Source organism: Epargyreus clarus, unplaced genomic scaffold, assembly GCF_041222505.1.
Source record: "Epargyreus clarus isolate Ecla_fem2 unplaced genomic scaffold, WU_Ecla_fem_2.2 ptg000032l, whole genome shotgun sequence".
Taxonomy (NCBI): Eukaryota; Metazoa; Arthropoda; class Insecta; order Lepidoptera; family Hesperiidae; genus Epargyreus; species Epargyreus clarus.
Window position 1 is genome coordinate 8,900,484 of NW_027332237.1, and position 19,597 is coordinate 8,920,080.

At 38.1% G+C, this 19,597-nt stretch overlaps 1 protein-coding gene across 1 annotated transcript in view; it reads left to right on the plus strand.

The window, feature by feature from the left end:
- LOC140755199 (cell adhesion molecule Dscam2) overlaps positions 1 to 19,597 on the plus strand; it is a 208,590-nt gene that overhangs the window by 158,642 nt on the left and 30,351 nt on the right. The window lies entirely within an intron of this gene.

Here is a 19,597-nt window from a genome sequence, read left to right on the forward strand (position 1 = left end):
TGCGTAAAACATGTACCGATAGATTTATATGTAGTAGGATTAATGTTTTATTTCGTCATTTATTCACTGTAGCTTTTAACCATGCAAAGATTAACTTATTAATAATTCATATTCATGCGGCAAAGCCGACTTGTTGCCATATGAATATAAACTAGTGATAGTTAGCAAACTAACATGCAGCCTGATGGTAAGTGTTGCTGCTGCCCATGGACATCTATAATCAACTCCAGATAGGATTAGATTCCTACTTGAGGTCGATATGTGCGTTGCTACCAGTTTGTTTCGCGGGGAAATAATGCGTGGGTTCCTATTAGTCTCAAGGGTAGCGTAGAGGACATGCTGAGCTCCTGCTGGCTAAAACCTCACAGTGTTCCTTTGGGACACCCTTTGTCGGGACCTCGGGTAGGTACAATAGTACTTGTACGGTCCTGATGCGCTGCTACCCCTGAGGATTAAGTTGGAACGTATAATATACGAACGTATAACGCCGCTTAAGACAGCGCTTCGCATTTCGCTTCTATTTTGAGGTAGAAGTATTATTTTATTATTTGACGAGGGGGAAACCTTCAAAAGGTACTCGACGAGGTGGGAGCGACGCCGGGTTTTGTGTGATTTTTACCGCACTAAAACCCCCTCGGTGGCCGTTCACCTCTTTTTTACGACGATATGCGGTCACACACCCCGCCGTCCTTCCCGGGGTTGCTTGCTGGACAATTCGAGCTTCCACTCTTGCCGCCCGCAACCCCGGAAACCCCCTTTTAGTCGCCTCTTACGACAGGCAGGGAATACCGTAGCCCTATTCTAGTCTCGGGACGACAGGGACGACACCTTTTTTTATATAATATAAGAGTAGCAGACGAGCATGCAGTCCACCTGATGGTAAGTGGCTACTGCCGCCCATGGACATCTGTAATCAACCCCAGATAGGATTAGATATTCCTACCTGAGGTCGGCCACAGATGCGCCGCTACCCCTGAGGACTAAGCTGGAACGCCTCGGAAAAGTCTGTCTCCCTTACCACACCCTTCAAACCGGAACACAGCAGCACCTAACACTGCTGTTATTAGGTAGAAATAGGTGTGGCGGTGGTGCCGCCGGAGTCGAACCACAAAGGGTTTTCTACTACATTATTATATATTTTATATATAATATTTACAGTAGTAAAAGGCTCAAAACACGAATATGAACAAAATATAATCATATAAGTGTGCCATGACTGGTAAATTCGTACAACCGGCAAACGGAATACGGAATGAACATCAAAATTGCACACTCATAAAACTGCGTAGAACAGGTATGAAATATTAATAATTTTAGTTATTTTTCGAATTATATGGAATATATTAAATACAATATCAAATTACGAATTACATGGAAATTATTATATCAAATTTTGATATATCAGTCATGTAATTAGTTCTATATTAATAGATCACAGATTTGTTGCTACTAATGAGAACTAAGTTAGTGTTAACTTTTTTGTAATATTAAAGTAGAAAACGATTTTTTTTTATAATATAGGAGTAGCAGACGAGCATGCAGTCCACCTGATGGTAAGTGACCACTGCCGCCCATGGACATCAGTAATCAATCCCAGATAGGATTAGGTATTCCTACCTGAGGTCGGCCACAGATGCGCCGCTACGCTGAGGACTAAGCTGGAACACCTCGGAAAAATTATGTCTCCCTTACCACACTCTTCAAACCGGAACACGACAGCGCTTATCACTGCTGTTATGAGGCAGAAATAAGTGTGGCGGTGGTTCTGCCGGAGTCGGACCACAAAGGGTTCTACCACCTTCAAACATGCAGTCATGCAGAACATGCAGTCAAACTGATGGTAAGTAGTTACTGTGGCTCATGGGTATCTGTAATCAATCTCAGATATTACATTTCTTTCCAGAGGTCGACCACAAATGCTTGCTACCTCTGAGGACTAAGTTGGACCGCCTCGGATAAGTATTTCTCCCGCTTACACTACTATAATTAGGCAAAAATAAGTGAGGCAATGGCCTCCGGAATCGAACGACAAAATGCTCTACCACCTTCAAATGTACCTTCCAAACTAGATTCACATTGATTTCAACATTATCCAAAGTACGAAGCTGTCTTAAATTCCTATATTTAAAAAGAAATTAGCAGTATTATAATCAATGTACACGGAGTAAACAAGACACAAGATATGTTTAATTGCTCATAACAAAACCCTTATGTAAGTCAATAAATAAGGTAAATGTAAGGGGTATACATCGAATACCTTTTGCGAATCCCTTTGAAAACTAATACGTTCTTCCTTGTTTATTTATTGGATGTTTATTGGCAAATTGGAAATTGAAGACGTACTTTCTATTTACCACTCTATATTATTTTATTATAAAGCAGTGATAGCCTAGTGGCTAAGAAACTCGGCCTCTTGATCGAGGGTTCCGAGGTTCAAATTCTAGCCAAACACCTCTGATTTTTCAAATTGACGTGCGTATTAGATTAGAAATTAATTATCATTTGCTGAAAACGGTGAAGGAAAACATCGTGAGGAAACCTGCATACCTGAGAGATTTATTTAAAAAATCTAAGTGTATGTGAAGTCTACCAATTCGCACTTGGCCAGCGCGGTGGACTATGGCCTAATCTTACTCATTCTGAGAGGAGACCCGAGCCCAGCAGTGGGACAGGGCAATGAACTAACGGACCCAGCAATGAGTTGATGATGATTATGATGATATTATGTTCGTGTATATATTTATATAAATACAGGAAAGTAAATATAATGTATAAGTAAAATATATATGGAAAATGTATGTAAATATGTACTTATACATAGGAACATAAAATAAGATAGATAGGTAAACAGATGGGAAGCACAAAGATAAATCTTTATATAAAAGAAAGCTTTTGTAATTTTAAGATTATCTACTTACATAGAGTTAAATACACTTAATGGATATGCAAATGTATTTCTAAAGATTTCAGGGTTAAAAGGTACGGTCTAAATTATAAATTTAAAGGTCGTTTGTCCATTGCACCATCACCAAGCCGATACCGAGAACGAGATTATTTCGGGCCGATTTTAATTATGTCGTGACGGCGATAGTTTGTCCACTGCGACCGATACCAGCTGTCACTCGTGTGACAGCAATGTTTGGATAAGTTCCAATGTGTTTTACATTGACGGCACGTTGGCCCGTCAAAAACTCGGTGCCGATCTAGCGGTCACGCCGGGATGTCGGTGCTCGGGTGACGGACGTGCGGTGGACAAGCTGCTATATTAAATGTAAGTACGCTACTTCGGCGCCGTCTTTAATTATTGGTATCGGCTCGGTATCGGTGGTCGGTGGACAAACAGCGAAAAGCTTCTTGTAATTACATATCTATGAAGGCAATATTAAAATGCAAATTCGATTTGTTACAACAATTACATTGACAAACGTATTTGCGAATTTTCATGAAAGCTAAACTGCCACTTTGAAAGCACAGTTTCAACTTTATTTATTTGTAAAGGTATCTTCGTTGTACTTAAATCGGATTTTCCTCCCTCATTATATTCTTCCAGTCCACTGTCTGTCGGTACCAGCTAAATACAATCAGGATACAAGTGCGGGCATCTTTGACGGCGCGGGAAATTTAATTGAATTTTTTATGTTTGTCAAAGACTTCCCTATGCGTATATTTATGTCTTTCTGTTTGTTGTTGTTTGTTTACATCATTTTTGGGCTAACTTTAGAAATAACGATGTTAAAATAACTTAGCAGTATCAGTAGCAGACGAGTATGCAGTTCACCTGTTTGTAAGGGCCTAATGCCATAAACATCTGCAATCAACCACAGACAAGATTAGGTTTCTACCTAAGGTCGGCTACAGATGCGTCACTACCCCTGAAGACTAAGTTGACCTCTAAAAAGTATGTCTCCCTTACCACACCCTACAAACCAGAACACAGCAGCGCTTAAAACTGCTGTAATAAGGCAGAAATAGGTGTGGCGGTGGTGTCGTACGAGTCAAACCACCTTCAAATACAATGTACATATAATACAATACCAAAAAAGTAGATACCTTTTTGGTCTCAGTTTAGATGGATAATATCCCGCTCCTAGATATTTTGCCTATAAGAACAAAATACTGCCTCAGAAGGCAAGAATAAAATACGCTTGCTGCAAGGGAAGCACAAAGGAATCTCTAAACCTTAAAAATCCCTTAACCAAACACCTCTTCAGACATTGAAAAGGATAGCAATACAAAGGTATCTGTTTGAAGACATAATACCCGTCAGCGATGGAGATGAAAATATAATTTGTAATAAAACGAGCGAGTGAAGGTCTTAAATGGAAATATTTGTGGTCTTACCGTAGAGTCGCGGACTTTTCGTGGTTTGATGGTGATAGAATCTTATGAAAAAAATATGAACCTACTACTTTTAATGAAAATTATCTGATGATAGGTACATTTTCTTTCCTACTCTGAAAGTTTGGGATTCAAATCCCACATCGTACTTCGCGTTTATACGTATTAGAAATCATTAAAATAGAAAAGACCCTGAATATATAAAACTGGAGCTGTATTTTTGTAAAAATATTTTTTCGCTCTCCTTTTCAAATTAAGACTTACATCTTGCTAGTTATAAATATAAACTTGTTATATTATTGTCAAAAGTTTCTTGTATCAATGCGCAGTTTAATAGGAAATGTTGGAAACTTTCATGAATAACAGCTATTTCTTATCTCGCTAACTAGCTACGCCTGATATCACTCGCTCGGATTTGTTTGGGCTTTAGATTTTCGGCCTTTATGCCTTTTATATGGGTTTTAAGCCATAGGGGCATACGTAATTACGTACAAAAGTTTTTCATTGTTTTCTTAAGAAATAATCTATTGTTATGATCGTTTCAGAGATTATGTATTAACAAAGGAAATAATTGACGTAAGAAAAAACCCTATATATGCACCGTTATGGCTTTAGGCTCGCTATATTATAGAACTAGCAAACGAGCATGCAGTCCACCTGATGGTAGGTAAGTGGTAACTGCCTCCCACGGACATCTGTAATCAACCCCAGATGGGATTAGATATTCCTACCCGAAGTCGGCCACAGATTCGCCGCCACCCCTGAGGACTAAGCTGGAACGCGTCGGAAAAATATGCCTCCCTTACCACATCCACCCTTCCACTTACCACCCTTCAAAACGGAACACAGCAGCGCCTAACACTGTTATTAGGCAGAAATACGTGTGGCGGTGGTGCCGCCGGAGTCGGTCCACAAAGGGTTCTACCACCTTCATGATAATTGGCTACTGCCGCCCTTGGACATTGTTATATATGTGTTTACGTTATCTGTGGCTTGGCCACATATAAAAACCTGAAGAATAAAATAAATGTCATTAGGTCAATAGCAACCTGGTCTATTATTTACATTATGTATTTAATACCTTAAATACAGAATATTTATCAGTGGCGACGAGTTTAGAGACGTACCTAAGTGTGTAAAATGGCAAGCTTTGGTATTTTAACGAGTTTTGATCATAATGTTCAAAGTTGGAATTCGTATAAAAATCGCCTGAACCAATGGTTCATAGCCAACGATATCACGGACTCTAACGACACGTCGGGGAAAAGAAGACGAGCAATACTTTTAAGTGCACTGACTGAAGGTACTTATGAATTGGCATCGGATTTGGCGTTACCTAAAAATCTTGTGGAGGTGGCGTTTGAAGACATATTATTGTTATTAGACGGACACTTTACACCCAAACGCTTCGGTTTTTCCGACCGACACAATTTCTATTCAGCAACGCAGAAGCCTGGAGAGTCGCATACGCAATGGGCAGCAAGACTTCGCGGGCTCACTGCACATTGCGGTTTCCTTAATGTGGAGGAAGCTTTGCGGGATCGATTTATAATGGGAATGGTGCCGGGTGTTGAAAAGGAAAAATTATACGCGCAAGATTTGTCAAGTTTTACGCTGTCCAAAGCCATGGAATTGGCTGAAAGTATTAGTTGCGCTCGTGCGGGAGCCGCGGCAAGTGCTACTACCGCCTTCACCGAGTCAAATGAGCTATTCAAGATTGTTAGTGACAATAAGAAACGTAACATTGAAAAGGGAAGTAAGTGCACGGTGTGCGGATATACGAATCATAAGACGTCTGATTGTCGTTTTTCCCATTACACGTGCAAACGATGCAACAAGAAGGGACACTTACGTAAAATGTGTAATGAAAAAATTAAATGCATGAACACCTTAGTTGGTAACGAGAGCGATGACGATGACGGTGAGCTTTTTCATATTCGTTCCTTGAGGGTTGAGCCCTTGTTAGAAAAAGTTATAATTGACGGTCAATGTTTTAATTTTGAGGTAGACAGCGGATCAGCTGTCACTGTTATTCCCGAAAGTATGTACATTATGTACTTAAAGAATACGCCTCTGTCAAAAACAAAAAAAAAACTTATTACTTATACCGGTAGTAAAATATTTTGTTTAGGTACCGCCCGTGTCACCGTTTCCTACGCTGGTTATGAGCGGCCACTCGATGTTTTCGTCGTAAAGGATGGCGGCCCGCCTCTGCTAGGTAGAGATTTTATTTCTTTGTTTAACTTGCAACTAATTCCAATTAATTTTTGTAACCAATCTAATTTTCACGTCGAAAATTTAAGTAAACGTTATCCTCGCTTGTTTTCAGATAAGTTAGGCGCATTTAACAAGTACAAAATTAATTTAAAGTTAAAAGATAACGCGAAACCGGTATTTTTTAAAGCTCGTCCATTAGCTTTTGCATTGCGCGGTAAAGTAAGCACCGAAATCGATAGACTGATCGATTTAGGAATATTACAACCAGTGGAGTATTCCGAATATGCTTCTCCGATCGTGCCTGTATTAAAGAAAAATGGCTCTATAAGGTTGTGTGCCGACTATTCTGTCTCAATAAACAAACAATTGCTTGTTGAACATTATCCTCTTCCGACTGTTAATGAATTATTTGCAAAGCTGTACGGAGGTCAACAATTTTCAAAACTAGATTTATCAATGGCATATAACCAATTTGTACTAGACGATGAATCGCAAATGTTCACATGTATTAATACTCATCGCGGGTTATTTAAGTATACGCGTTTAGTTTTCGGGTTGTCCAGTGCACCCGCGATTTTTCAACGGGCCATGGAGTGCGTATTGTCGGGCATGGACGGTGTTCTGTGTTTCCTTGACGATGTTCTGATCACAGGTAAAGACCAAGAAGAACATTTACAAAGATTGAACGCTGTATTTGAAAGGTTAGATAACGTAGGTTTAATTTTACAAAAAGATAAGTGTGATTATTTTAAGGATGAAATTAGTTATTTGGGTTATATAATTACTAAAGATGGCTTAAAGAAATCACCAGAAAAGATACGGGCTGTACTCGAAGCACCGGTTCCTGCAAACGTTAATCAGTTGCAATCTTTTCTAGGGTTGGTTAATTATTACAGGAAATTTGTTCCAGGGGCGTCTATTATTTTGAATCCTTTATATGAATTATTAAAAAAGGGTGTTAAATGGACCTGGACTGATGATCATGGGAAAGCGTTCGAACAGATTAAAAAATGTTTAGCTTCGGACCAGGTTCTCGCGCATTTTAATCAGAATGCAAAATTAATATTAACGGTCGACGCTTCTCCGTGTGGTTTAGGAGCAGTTTTATCTCAAGTGGAGGTCGGCGGTGTTGAGAGACCTATTGCTTTTGTTTCGCGCACACTTAATGCGGCTGAGAAACGTTATTCCCAAATACAGAAGGAAGCGACCGCTATAATTTTCGGAGTGCGACGCTTCCATCAGTATTTATATGGAAGATCAAGTCCGTTTGTGCTTCGTACCGATCACAAGCCTTTGATATCAATTTTTGGTCCATACAAAGGAATTCCAGAGGTATCCGCAAACCGTTTGCAGAGATATGCGATGTTTTTGAGCGGTTATAACTATGAAATAGAATACATTCGTAGTGCGGATAATATTGCAGATTTTTTATCGCGAGCTAGTCTTCCAGAGTCGACTGCGACGGGTACGACAGATGAGGAGGAAGGGTTTAACGACCGGGCTGCATATGTATGTTTTGTCATGGATGGTAGTATGCCAGTAACAGCGCAGGTTATACGCGATGAAACAGAAAAGGATAGCATCTTAAATCGGGTTAAAAAATATGTGTTACAGGGATGGCCCTCGAAAGTAACGAACATTCATTTTAAGCCTTTTTTAACTGTAGGTTGCAATTAGCATTCGAAAATGGATGTGTCATGAGGGGTCATAAAATCGTAATTCCAGCGTCATTACAGTCTAAAGTTTTATCGGAGCTCCACATTTCACATTTGGGAATAGTGAAAACAAAAGCGGAAGCTCGTTCTCGTTTTTGGTTCCCTGGTATTGATAACGCTATAGAGAAAATGATAGGGTCGTGTGAAGTTTGCATTCAAATGCGGCCATCGCCTGCTCGAGCTCCTGCTGAACCTTGGAAATATCCGCCGAATCCATTCCATCGGTTGCATATTGACTTTCTTGGCCCGATACTGGGTCAATCATACTTAGTTATGGTTGATGCGTATACAAAATGGGTTGAAGTATATAATATGACCGCCACGACAACTTCTAAAGCTGTAATAGAAAAAATATGCGATTTTATATCACGATTTGGTTTACCTGATACTATAGTGAGCGATAACGGTACAGCGTTTTGTTCTAAAGATTTTGAACAATTTTGCTTATTAAATAAAATCTCTCACTTAACATCACCAGCTTATCATCCCGCGAGCAATGGGCAAGCTGAAAGCTTTGTCAAAATTGTTAAGAGGGGTTTAAAATCTTGTATACTCTCAAATTGCAATAAACAAGAGAGTAAATTAGTTTTATTAAGATATCTCATGGATTATAGAAATTCCGTACACTCTGCTACAGGTTTATCGCCTGCCGAAATGGTATTTGGTCGGAAGCTTAAAACTCGGTTAGATTTAATGTACTCTCCTCCGTCACCGCTCTCGATACATACTGTTCCAAATCCTATTAAAAATACGCAGTTTACACGAGTTAGAAGTAGGAAAAATAGACCGCCATGGAAAATAGGCGATATTGTTTTATATAAGAAATTCAGTAATAAAAACAAATACGTATGGTGTAAAGGGATTGTGCGTAAGCGTATCGGCAAAGTGTTGTACGTAATAAGAGATTGTGCTACTTCTGTTAACGTTAAGAAACATAAAAATCATATAGTTTCATACAAAGGAAGTGACTATAACCGTGATGGGAAAAATTCAAAACCAGATGTCAAAGGAAGTGAGTACAAGCGTGATGGAAGAGATTCATTACTAGACGTATGTTCACCGCCTGTGATACCAGCATCAAACCATTCGCCGGCAGAAATTGATCATTTACCATCTGATCATTTTTCCTCGCAAAATAATCAAGCAACATTAGTGACGGCGGGAACACCTGAATCATCAGAGAATGCTTCATCTGATAAAGATCTTCTGGGACACAAAGAAGCCCAAAATACTTCAGATGTGACGCCTGAACCTGAACTAGAAATTCCTGGGGAGGAAGAGGAGTTTCACGAAGCGGTCTCTGATCAGAGATCTCGATCGCCATCACCACCTAAATGGTTAAGACGGAAACGTCCTCCTGTAGATTATAAAAAATATTTTTAAGTTTTAGGGAGGGATGATGTTATATATGTGTTTACGTTATCTGTGGCTTGGCCACATATAAAAACCTGAAGAATAAAATAAATGTCATTAGGTCAATAGCAACCTGGTCTATTATTTACATTATGTATTTAATACCTTAAATACAGAATATTTATCAGACATCTATACGCAGATAGGATTGGAATTCTACTTGAGATCGGCTTACAAATGCGTTGCCGCCCTGAGGGCTAACTTGGAAAGCTTCGTCTATTCCTTCAAAACATTAAGCAGAAATAGATGTCTTGGTGATGCCTCTGGGGACAAAATCAAAACCGCCACCTATTTTTATTGAAATAGCCCAATGCCTAGTATTAGTACCTACCTATAAACAGTTATAGCCAAGATCTGTTAAAAACTTTCTTCAATAAACAAATGCCCTAACATCAGTCAAACAAACTGGTTTTCAACTTTACTAAACATAATATATAATGAAAAAGGAACATATATTAATACCTAAGGCTCGCAAAGCAACGTGTAGTTTTCCGCGCCAGCGACCCGGCAGAGCGCAGATGGTGGGTAGGGTGACCATGTATGCCGGCATAATAGCGGATAGTCCTGTTATACAATTTGTCAATCAACAAAATCTTATGGATAAAGTTTAATGACTATTGTATGGGATTGTAGAAACATATAACTTGGTAGGTTTTTGTAGTTGACATCATTTTACATTTCATCAATTTTAATAACACCTACTTCAAATTACTTTAATTAAAATTGATAAAACTACTATATAGTAGATTATTACAACTTATACAATATAATAAATGAATAATATATTTTTATCAAATAACGTACAATGTCAATATCTAACCGCTATGAAAGATATTTTAAATATTAACAACAATCCTCATAGAAATCATATTTTTAAATATTATCAACAAAAAAGAAAGTAGTACAATATATAACATTAATTTATCCTAAGTATAAACAACATATCTTGGTTACCTTACAAGGAAATGAGAAGTCGTTATATGCGCTGACATATTTCTATGGTACAAGCAATTTCCTTAATATTTGTAAATATAAATATTCTAATATATTACGTATCTCATATTTAAGTTAACGATAAAATCGCAAATATTTATATTATTTTTCTAACACAAATTAATTTCACATGACCAGTCACGTCATAATTTAGATGAGAAATTATGATTCAGCTTATTAAATGAATCTTTTTTTTATAATATAAGAATAGCAAACGAGAATATAATCCACCTGATGGTAAGTGGCTACTACCGCTCATGGACAATCAACCCTAGATAAGATTAGATTCCTACCTGTGGTCGCCCTCAGATGCGTCGCTACCCCTGAGAACTACGTTAGAACGCCTCGTATAAGTTTCCCTTACTACCCTTCAGACCAGAACTCAGCGGCATTTAACACTGCTGTCCTTAAGCAAAAATAGGTGTTACGTTGGTACCTTTGTCGAACCGCACAGGGTTCAAACACTTTTCAAATATCTCATTGGTGCCGCCGGAATCGAACCATACAGAGTTCTACCAAATATGTATCGTCAAACTTACAAAAGGGCTTTCCACTTCCATACAGCGTATATCCTTGGTTATTATATAAATGTGGTCCCCCTACGTATCTGCCGCATTCACTCATCTGCGCTAACATATTCCCATTGTAAAAGCCATTTCGGGCCATTTTATTTACGTGAAATGACGTAAATTATGAACCCTTATTTGCAGGTAGCAATGAATATATTTACAAAAGAAGAAAGAAGTAGAAAGATGAAAGGAATTCTTTAGAGCACAGTTTATTACGAACAAGATGACAAGGTTTCCCTGTTTTGTTATATACTAGTAATGCCCGCGGTTTCGCCCGCGTTAAAAAATAATATGACATACATATAACTGAAACTTTCTACCTTCATTGGAATGTCAGTGGCGCCATCAGTCAAAAATTGTTCGTACCAACTCGGAAACCTTCGTGGGCTCATGCATAACAACTTTGCTAAAGATCATCACATGATCAAATGCATAGTTTATCTATATATATATAAGAGATTTCCACGTATATAGTCACTCATCACGATATCTCTGGAACCATTAGAGCTAAAGACTTGAAATTTGGTAGGAATATTCTTTTCACCGAGTAGAGGTCAGCTAAGAACGGATTTTACGAAATTCCACCCCCAAGAGGGGTTGCGGGGGTGTTAATTAAAAAAAATCACATTTTAAAACTACAGCTCTTATAGGTATGAAACTTAGTCAGGATATTCTTTTTGGCATGTTTGAATTTACTAAAAACTAATTTTATGATATTCCACCCCCAGAGGGGAGTGCGGGGGCGTTGAAAATTAAAAAAAAAATTATCTTCCAAGGGGTTGACAACTTATTTTAAATTTTATCATTTTGGAAGCCAGCACTATGAAACTTAGCCATTGCTTTACTGGTTAGATATAATAGAACTTTAGTTCTACCGTTTTTGGAAAATCAACCCTTATGTGGGTTAAATAAGGGTTGTAAGTTTGTATGGAATTCCCCCAGTTTTGATGTAAACTCTATGAAAATCGGTATTTGGGTTTTCGATAGAAAATAATTAAACACCTATTTCACCATTTTTGAAAAATCAACCCTTATTTGGGTTAAATAAGGGTTGTAAGTTTGTATGAGAGTCCCCCAGTTTTGATGTAGACTGTATAAAAATCGGTATTTGGGTTTTCGATAGAAAATAATTAAACACCTATTTCATCATTTTTAGAAAATCAACCCTTAAGTTGGTAAAATAGGGGTTGACAGCATATTTTAAAATTTGCCAATTTGAAAGCCAGTGCTACGAAAATTAGTCATTTCCTTACTGGTTAGATATAGTGGAACTTTAATTCTACCGTTTTTGGTAAAACAACTCTTATTTGGGTTAAATGAGGGTTGTAAGTTTGTATGAAAGTCCCCCAGTTTTAATGTATACTGAACGAAAATCAGTATCTGGGTTTTCGATAGAAAATAATTAAACACCTATTTCACACCTATTTATTGTTTTTGGAAAATCATCCCTTAAGGTCGTTAAATGGGGGTTGGAATTTTATTTCAAACTCCGTTAATTCTGAAGCAAGGACTATTAAAACTTGCATTTGGCTTTCCTGTTGGAAATAATAGAACTTTTTTAACACCAGTTATGGAAAATCTACCCCTAAGTGGGTAATATAGGGGTTGAAAGTTTGTTTAGAAGTAAGCCGATTATGAAGCAAAGACTATGAAAATTGGTATTTTGCTTTCTGGTTGTAAATAATATATCACTTATTTTTCCATTTTGTGAAAATCAACCCTTAATGTCGTTAAATAGGGGTTGGAACTTTATTTTATAATCCGTTAATTTGGAAGCAACCACTATGAAAAATTATCATTGACTCAATGAAGCATCTGAGTCACTGTTTTTTTAGATCAACCCTTAAGACGGTTATAAAAGGGTGTATGCATTATGCCTTTCTGTTTACACATCTGTTTCAGCAATTTTAGCAACTGAACAATCAATCCCATTAGGATACTATAAGTAAAGGAAGTTTCTTTAAAAATCGTTATTGAAGTTACTTCCTTTGGCGTGTCTGGAAAAAGAACAGAGTGCAGAGAGGTTTAGTGTAGGGCGAAATTCCACGAGCCGTCGTAACATATATTTTAACATGGGAATGTATTGCACGTGTTGAAGTGTAGAACAGGGGTTTTATAGGGTACCTAAAGGATAAAAACGGAACCCTATTACTAAGACTTCGCTGTCTGTCCGTCTGTCCGTGTATCGCAAGGCTCTATCTCTGGAACCGTAATAGATAGACATTTGAAATTCTTACAGAGGATGCATAACGGTAGCCGCTATAACAGCAAATGCTAAAAATAAAAAATGTTGAAAACAAAAAGGGGTTCCCATACAACAAACTCCTGTTCGATATTTTTCCAACTAACTTTTGAACCGTCAGAGGTAGACAGTTCAAATTTTTACAATGTGTGTATTTTAATGGCTGCTGCAATATTAAATACAAGAAATTAAAAAAAATGAAAATGTTGGCTGTACGGAGCCCTCCAGGTACGGGTTTGACTTCCACTTGGCCAATTATTAGTAACGTGCAGACCCGCGGGCCACACGGGAAGGTCGCGGGCCACACACCACCCGTAGGTGTCGGGATGGCGACCGCTGGTGTTGAATATTAGCTTTCAGAAATTTGCTGATAAAGTATTTATTGATGCATATGTACTCGTACATAGGAATGTTTTTGATATTCTACTAAGGAGGTAAAAGAAGTGTTATATGTATGTATACGGGAATCTTTTAGGTTCGAAATTTCAGATAACGTCTATTCAGACAAATACACGACAACGTCGTCCACGGTGCAAATTTCATTTACGATAATGCGTAATTTAATTCAAATTAGTCTACATTTTGGTATACTGATTAGGTACATCGCAACTACTTTGGACACACTGCGTGCCAATATTTTGTCCTGCCGTGGGGTATGGTTTTGGTTATGCGTGGATTAGTGGTGGTGATGTGGTAGATACATAGACCTTGGATTTAAATTTTGGACTAGAACAGGGCTACAGTATCCCCTGCCTGTCGTACGAAACTAAAGGGGGACTTCTGGAGTTGCGGGCGGCAAGAGCTCCCACTCTAACCGCCCAGCCAGTGACCCTGGAAATAACCACTGTATGTAAGGCCCCATATAACATGGATGATTCCTATGGAATAGTGTAAATAATAATTATTGTATCCTACATGAAACTTATATTTTAAAGAAAGTTTCATTACAGTCCACTAATTTGAGTTTTAGTGTATGTTTCTGAAGAAAGCTTGACCAATTTAGGTACACAGTGACGAAAAAAAAGCTTTTATTAATTAAATATTACTTCTCCTACTTTATCGTTAAAATTGTTAAAGGTACAAATTTACGATTACAGTTATTTGTATGTCATATCATATTTTTTCTGCTTCTGCTTTTTTCGGGTTCTGCTAGTGATTCTATAAAGGACATACAGACAAACATTATTTTATATGCCAGTGCAGTCTCCCTTACTACACGCTTCAAATCAAAACACAGCAGCGCTTAACACTGCATTATTAGGCAGAAATAGGTGTGGCGGTGGTGCCGCTGGAGTCGAACCACAAAGGATTCTACCCTTCGTTTGTTCCATTTAGTTATTGCTCAAGAAAAAGACAGACAAGAAAGTTATAAGTTATTTGATCCAACCTGACATAGACAAAATCATATCTCATAGTAATATGGTTGGGAGTTCTCGCTTCATTGAACCAGAAGGGCTCGCTTCAAATTTGCGTCTCTATGTAAAACCGCGTAACTGGTTTTTAATTAAAACGTGACGGGTCAACGAACTTAATTCTGTGTAACACATATTTGCAACTTCATTCTTTTCTTTATACATATTAATTATATATTAGGTTTTATTTATTTTATTTCTGAAATATGCGTTATGAAAGAAGAAAAGATATACTTTCATCATCATCAACCCATGATTGTCCCACTGCTGGGCACGGGTCTCCTCGCAGGATGAGAAGGATTAGACTATATAGTCCACCGCGCCAAGTGCGTATTGGTAGACGACTTCACATACCAAATGAGCAGGTTCGCTCGTGATGTTTTCCTTCGCCGTCTAAGCAAATAATAATTTATTTCTAATACGCACATAACTTTGAAAAATCAGAGGTGCGTGGGATTTGAATCTCGCACCCCTCGATGGAGAGGCCGAGTTTCTTAACCCTAGTGGTTAAGAAACTACTATCAGTGCTATTACACACGAAAACCAAATTTCCCATATGGTGTCTAAATTAGGTTATGTGCAATTGAAATAATTAACATGAACTTTGCTTCATTTCATACTTGACAAACATTATAAGAAGATGCGAAAAATAAATGCATAATATTAAGATAATTGTATGTATGAAATAGGTGTAGTTCTGGTTGTATCACCTTTATACAAGAACTTTTGACTATAAACACCTTACTGAAGATACAGAAGCCAACGAGTAAATCCAAATCATCACTGCCGCTCATGGACATCTGTATTCAACCAAAATGGGGTTGAAAAAATCGGACAGTAATGTCTTGCTACCCCAGAGGGCAATATTATAATGCATCCAGTAATTATAACTTTCTTATCACACCCGTCAAACCGAACCAAAAGTATATCTTCCTTATTCTTCCCTTTAAACCGAAACATAGCACTGCTAAATGTAGAAATAGGTGTAGCAGGTACCACCGAAGTTTCACCTGTAAATTTCATAAATTTGAGTTGTTAGGCTCGTAATGCCTATTAATCACAAACGTTTCCTTAATTATAATTATTAACATAATATAAATTAATTAATAACACAATAAATTTCCATCAAATTATCATAACAATACTCCACGTTACATATTAAAATGAGTCTCTACACTTCTCAATGTAGAGTTGTAAGATTCGAAATGACATCTTTGATACAAGCTCACGGAGATGGAAGAAACCATATTACGTAGTAGTTTCATAATTTGCCCGGAATTCTCGCTTCATTGAGCTAGAAGGACTCGCTTCAAATTTGCGTCTCTATGTAGCGCTGCGCAACTGACTTTTAATGTGAGGGGTCGTTGAACTATTTCTAATATATTCGTGGCAGACGAGCATGCAGTCCACCTAATGGTAAGTGGCTACTGCCGGTGGACGTCTGTAACCAATCCCAGAAAATATTTTCTCTCTTGTCTGCTACTCTTATATCGTAAAAAACAATAATAACAACCCTGAAAGCCGGTCAACGTAACTTTTGAAGCATGGAAGCGCGCATTTAGCAACTAACGGTCACCCATCCAACTGGTGACCACGCTTGACGTTGCTTAACTTTGTAAATAAGTTCGTGTAACTTGAGCTTGAGTACAATTAAAACAGTCTTCCACTTGTTCTTATTTCGACATATGTATATCGTAAGATAAACAGTATGAGCCTGGGAATATATGCTATTCCTGGGATATAGGGAATTTTCGCTTCACTGAGCCAGAAGGACTGGTATCGAAATTTGCGTTCGATGTAAAACCATGCAACTCACTTTTAATTAAAAACTGATGGATATTGAACTGTACCCTTACCATGAGTTTTTACGTTTTGACAAATATGGCTGTTTTGGAATTTGTTTACGTATACTGTAGTGACCTCTATCGGAAATTTGCGATTTTAGTTTTCAACGTTAGTCATTTTGTTCGGAAACTTTAGCGGAGTTTTGTTCTGAAGTTCGATTCCAGATTTGCTTCTGATTTTTAAGTAGTAAACTTAATCTAAGAATTTACTTAAACAAAGGTTTCAAGAACCTTGGACCTCTAGATATTGCCTTCCGGGACGACAATGGATAGGATTTGTGTATTGTTTATCTTGATGTGATATAAATCCGCCATTTTGTGGCGGCGGCCATCTTATTTTACAATACTAAATACACATAATTGTATTGCCATCAGAACAAAGGTTTAATTAATATTGTGACTATGGCAGCTATAAAAAGAAATTCGTTAGGAAAATTTAACTTCTTCCTATTACAGTTCAAAAGTTAGTACAAAAATATACGGTTTATATGGGAACCCCATTTTTATTTAGCTTTTTCTTTAGTATTTGCTACTATATCACACACGTTGTAAAAAAATCAAATGTCTATATATCACTGTCCAATAGATAGGACCCTATGACAGACGGACAGAAAACAGAGCCTTAGTATAGTCCGCGTAAAACTGCTAGTCCGCTCTGAATATAGAAATGAATCACGTCGCCATAGCAAATTGTATGACTACGCCTGCTCTCAACAACTTAAGAGCGGACTTGCAGTTTGGCGCGAACCATAATAGAGTTCCATTTTTACGCTTTGTATACGGAACCATAAAAACCTGAGTAAAGTTTCAACGTACGATGTTTACTGACCCATACATTAATTTAATGAATATCTGACAGGGATATGTATCGAAAATCATTACCGTGCCGTCGTAATGGGGGCATTATCACAACATACTATCGATATTTTGTACGTGATATGATCTTTTTTAAACTGACCTGGATTCTTCTGAATTTTTACTTTACTCTGGAAGGTAATGTTAATATCTTGTATTTTTAAGGTTAAAAGACGAAACAAAAACCGACCCCTTATAGAATCCCTCGTGAATCCATCGGCGAAATTAATCCAAATCTACCGAAATTTGGTACCCCCTTGGAAATTTGGATTTGGTGTGGCGGAGTTGCCTCTGGACTCGTATCACAAAGGGTTCTGCGAGTAATATCTAAAAGTTGTGGAAGAACTATTCTTGAATAAATGAACCAATTTTCCTAAATATTATACGATGGTAAAATCAGTCACTATATTTGTTGCTTAAATGTTTTTAAACATGTTTTTTTACTTCATGAATTAACCCTTCGTTTGCGGATCCAACTCGCACTTGGTCAGCATTTTTGGAAAAACAGACGCTTTAATATCATAAACCATAGCAACGAATATTAAATTACCAATTCGGATAACATCAGTAACTCTTTAATATGAACACAACGGCAATTTATCTTATCGCATTACTATCATTAATTAATATTATGGTCATTACAATATGTATTTTATAATAAATCTCCACAATTAATCTAGATATCTGTTGTATTCTATACAAATTGATACAATTTATTTTTTAAAAGTACTATTAAAGCAATAGTAAAATGTAGCTGCCATTTGTCCCAATGCTGGGCATGGATCTGTCGCTACGATTGGAGAGATCAGGTGCATATTATGACGGCAATGTACCACCACGTTTATTTTTAGCTTAAAACTCTTGAATGTCGGTGGAAGGGCGTGGATATCTTTTTTTTTTTTGTTATCGAGGGGGAAACCTTCAAAAGGTACCCGACAACGTGGGAGCGACGCCGGGTTATGTGGGATTTTACCGCACTAAAACCCCCCCGGTGGCCATCCTCTGCGTTGCGTAGAGGGGTCCGGGATATCCAAAGGAACGCAACCGGAGTCCTCTTAGCGCGTTGCCCCGTCGGGCTCCGCCCAGGTGAGCTTGACGCTCGCCACACCATCTGGCGTGTACGACGGTATGCGACCACACATACTGTCGTCCTTCCCGGGGCCGCTGGTCGGGCGGTTCGAGCTCCCACTCTTGCCGCCCGCAACCCCGGAAGCCCCCTTTTAGTCGCCTCTTACGACAAGCAGGGGATACCGTAGCCCTATTTCTAGTCCCGGAACTACAGGGACAAGGGCGTGGATATCTACTGACTTACATACATGGCGTCCGCAAGTGTGGCCTCATCTGTGATCGACTTCAGGTAGAATGAATTGCAAAAGTTCGTTTGCTACGTCAATTTTATACATCATCATCATCATCACCTTATTATGGTCCCACTGCTGGGCACGGGTTTCCTCTGAAAATGAAAAGGATTAGACCATAGTCCACCGCGCTGGCCAAGTGCGTATTGGTGGACATCACATGCCTTTAAGATTGTTTTTTTTATAAATCACGATGTTTTCCTTAACCGTTTTAAGCAAGTGATATAAGCAATATGCCTGAGATTTGAACCTCGGAACCCTCGATCGATAGGTCAAGTCTCTTAACCACTAGGCTATCACTGCTTCAATTTTATACATATATAAAAAAAAACTCATTTACTTAAAAATTACACAGCTATCTAATAATAGAACAGTAATGAGTCCAATGCTTTTAACTTCACAAAGATGTCGCTAGTGTATCATAAAGTGGAACGTGCACTGAGTGGGTTTGAATAATTCATTATTCACATCTTCAGTTCTCACATTCGCCGCGACCGCTAGGGCGGTAAGTCCGCATTTGCATAATTCAAGCTGAGACCGACTTCACCTGGCTCGGAGATTGTTGAAGTCACTGTATGCTACGAATTATATAAAACCAAATTATAGACTTGAAAAAGTTTTTAACATGTTTAAGAAAATGT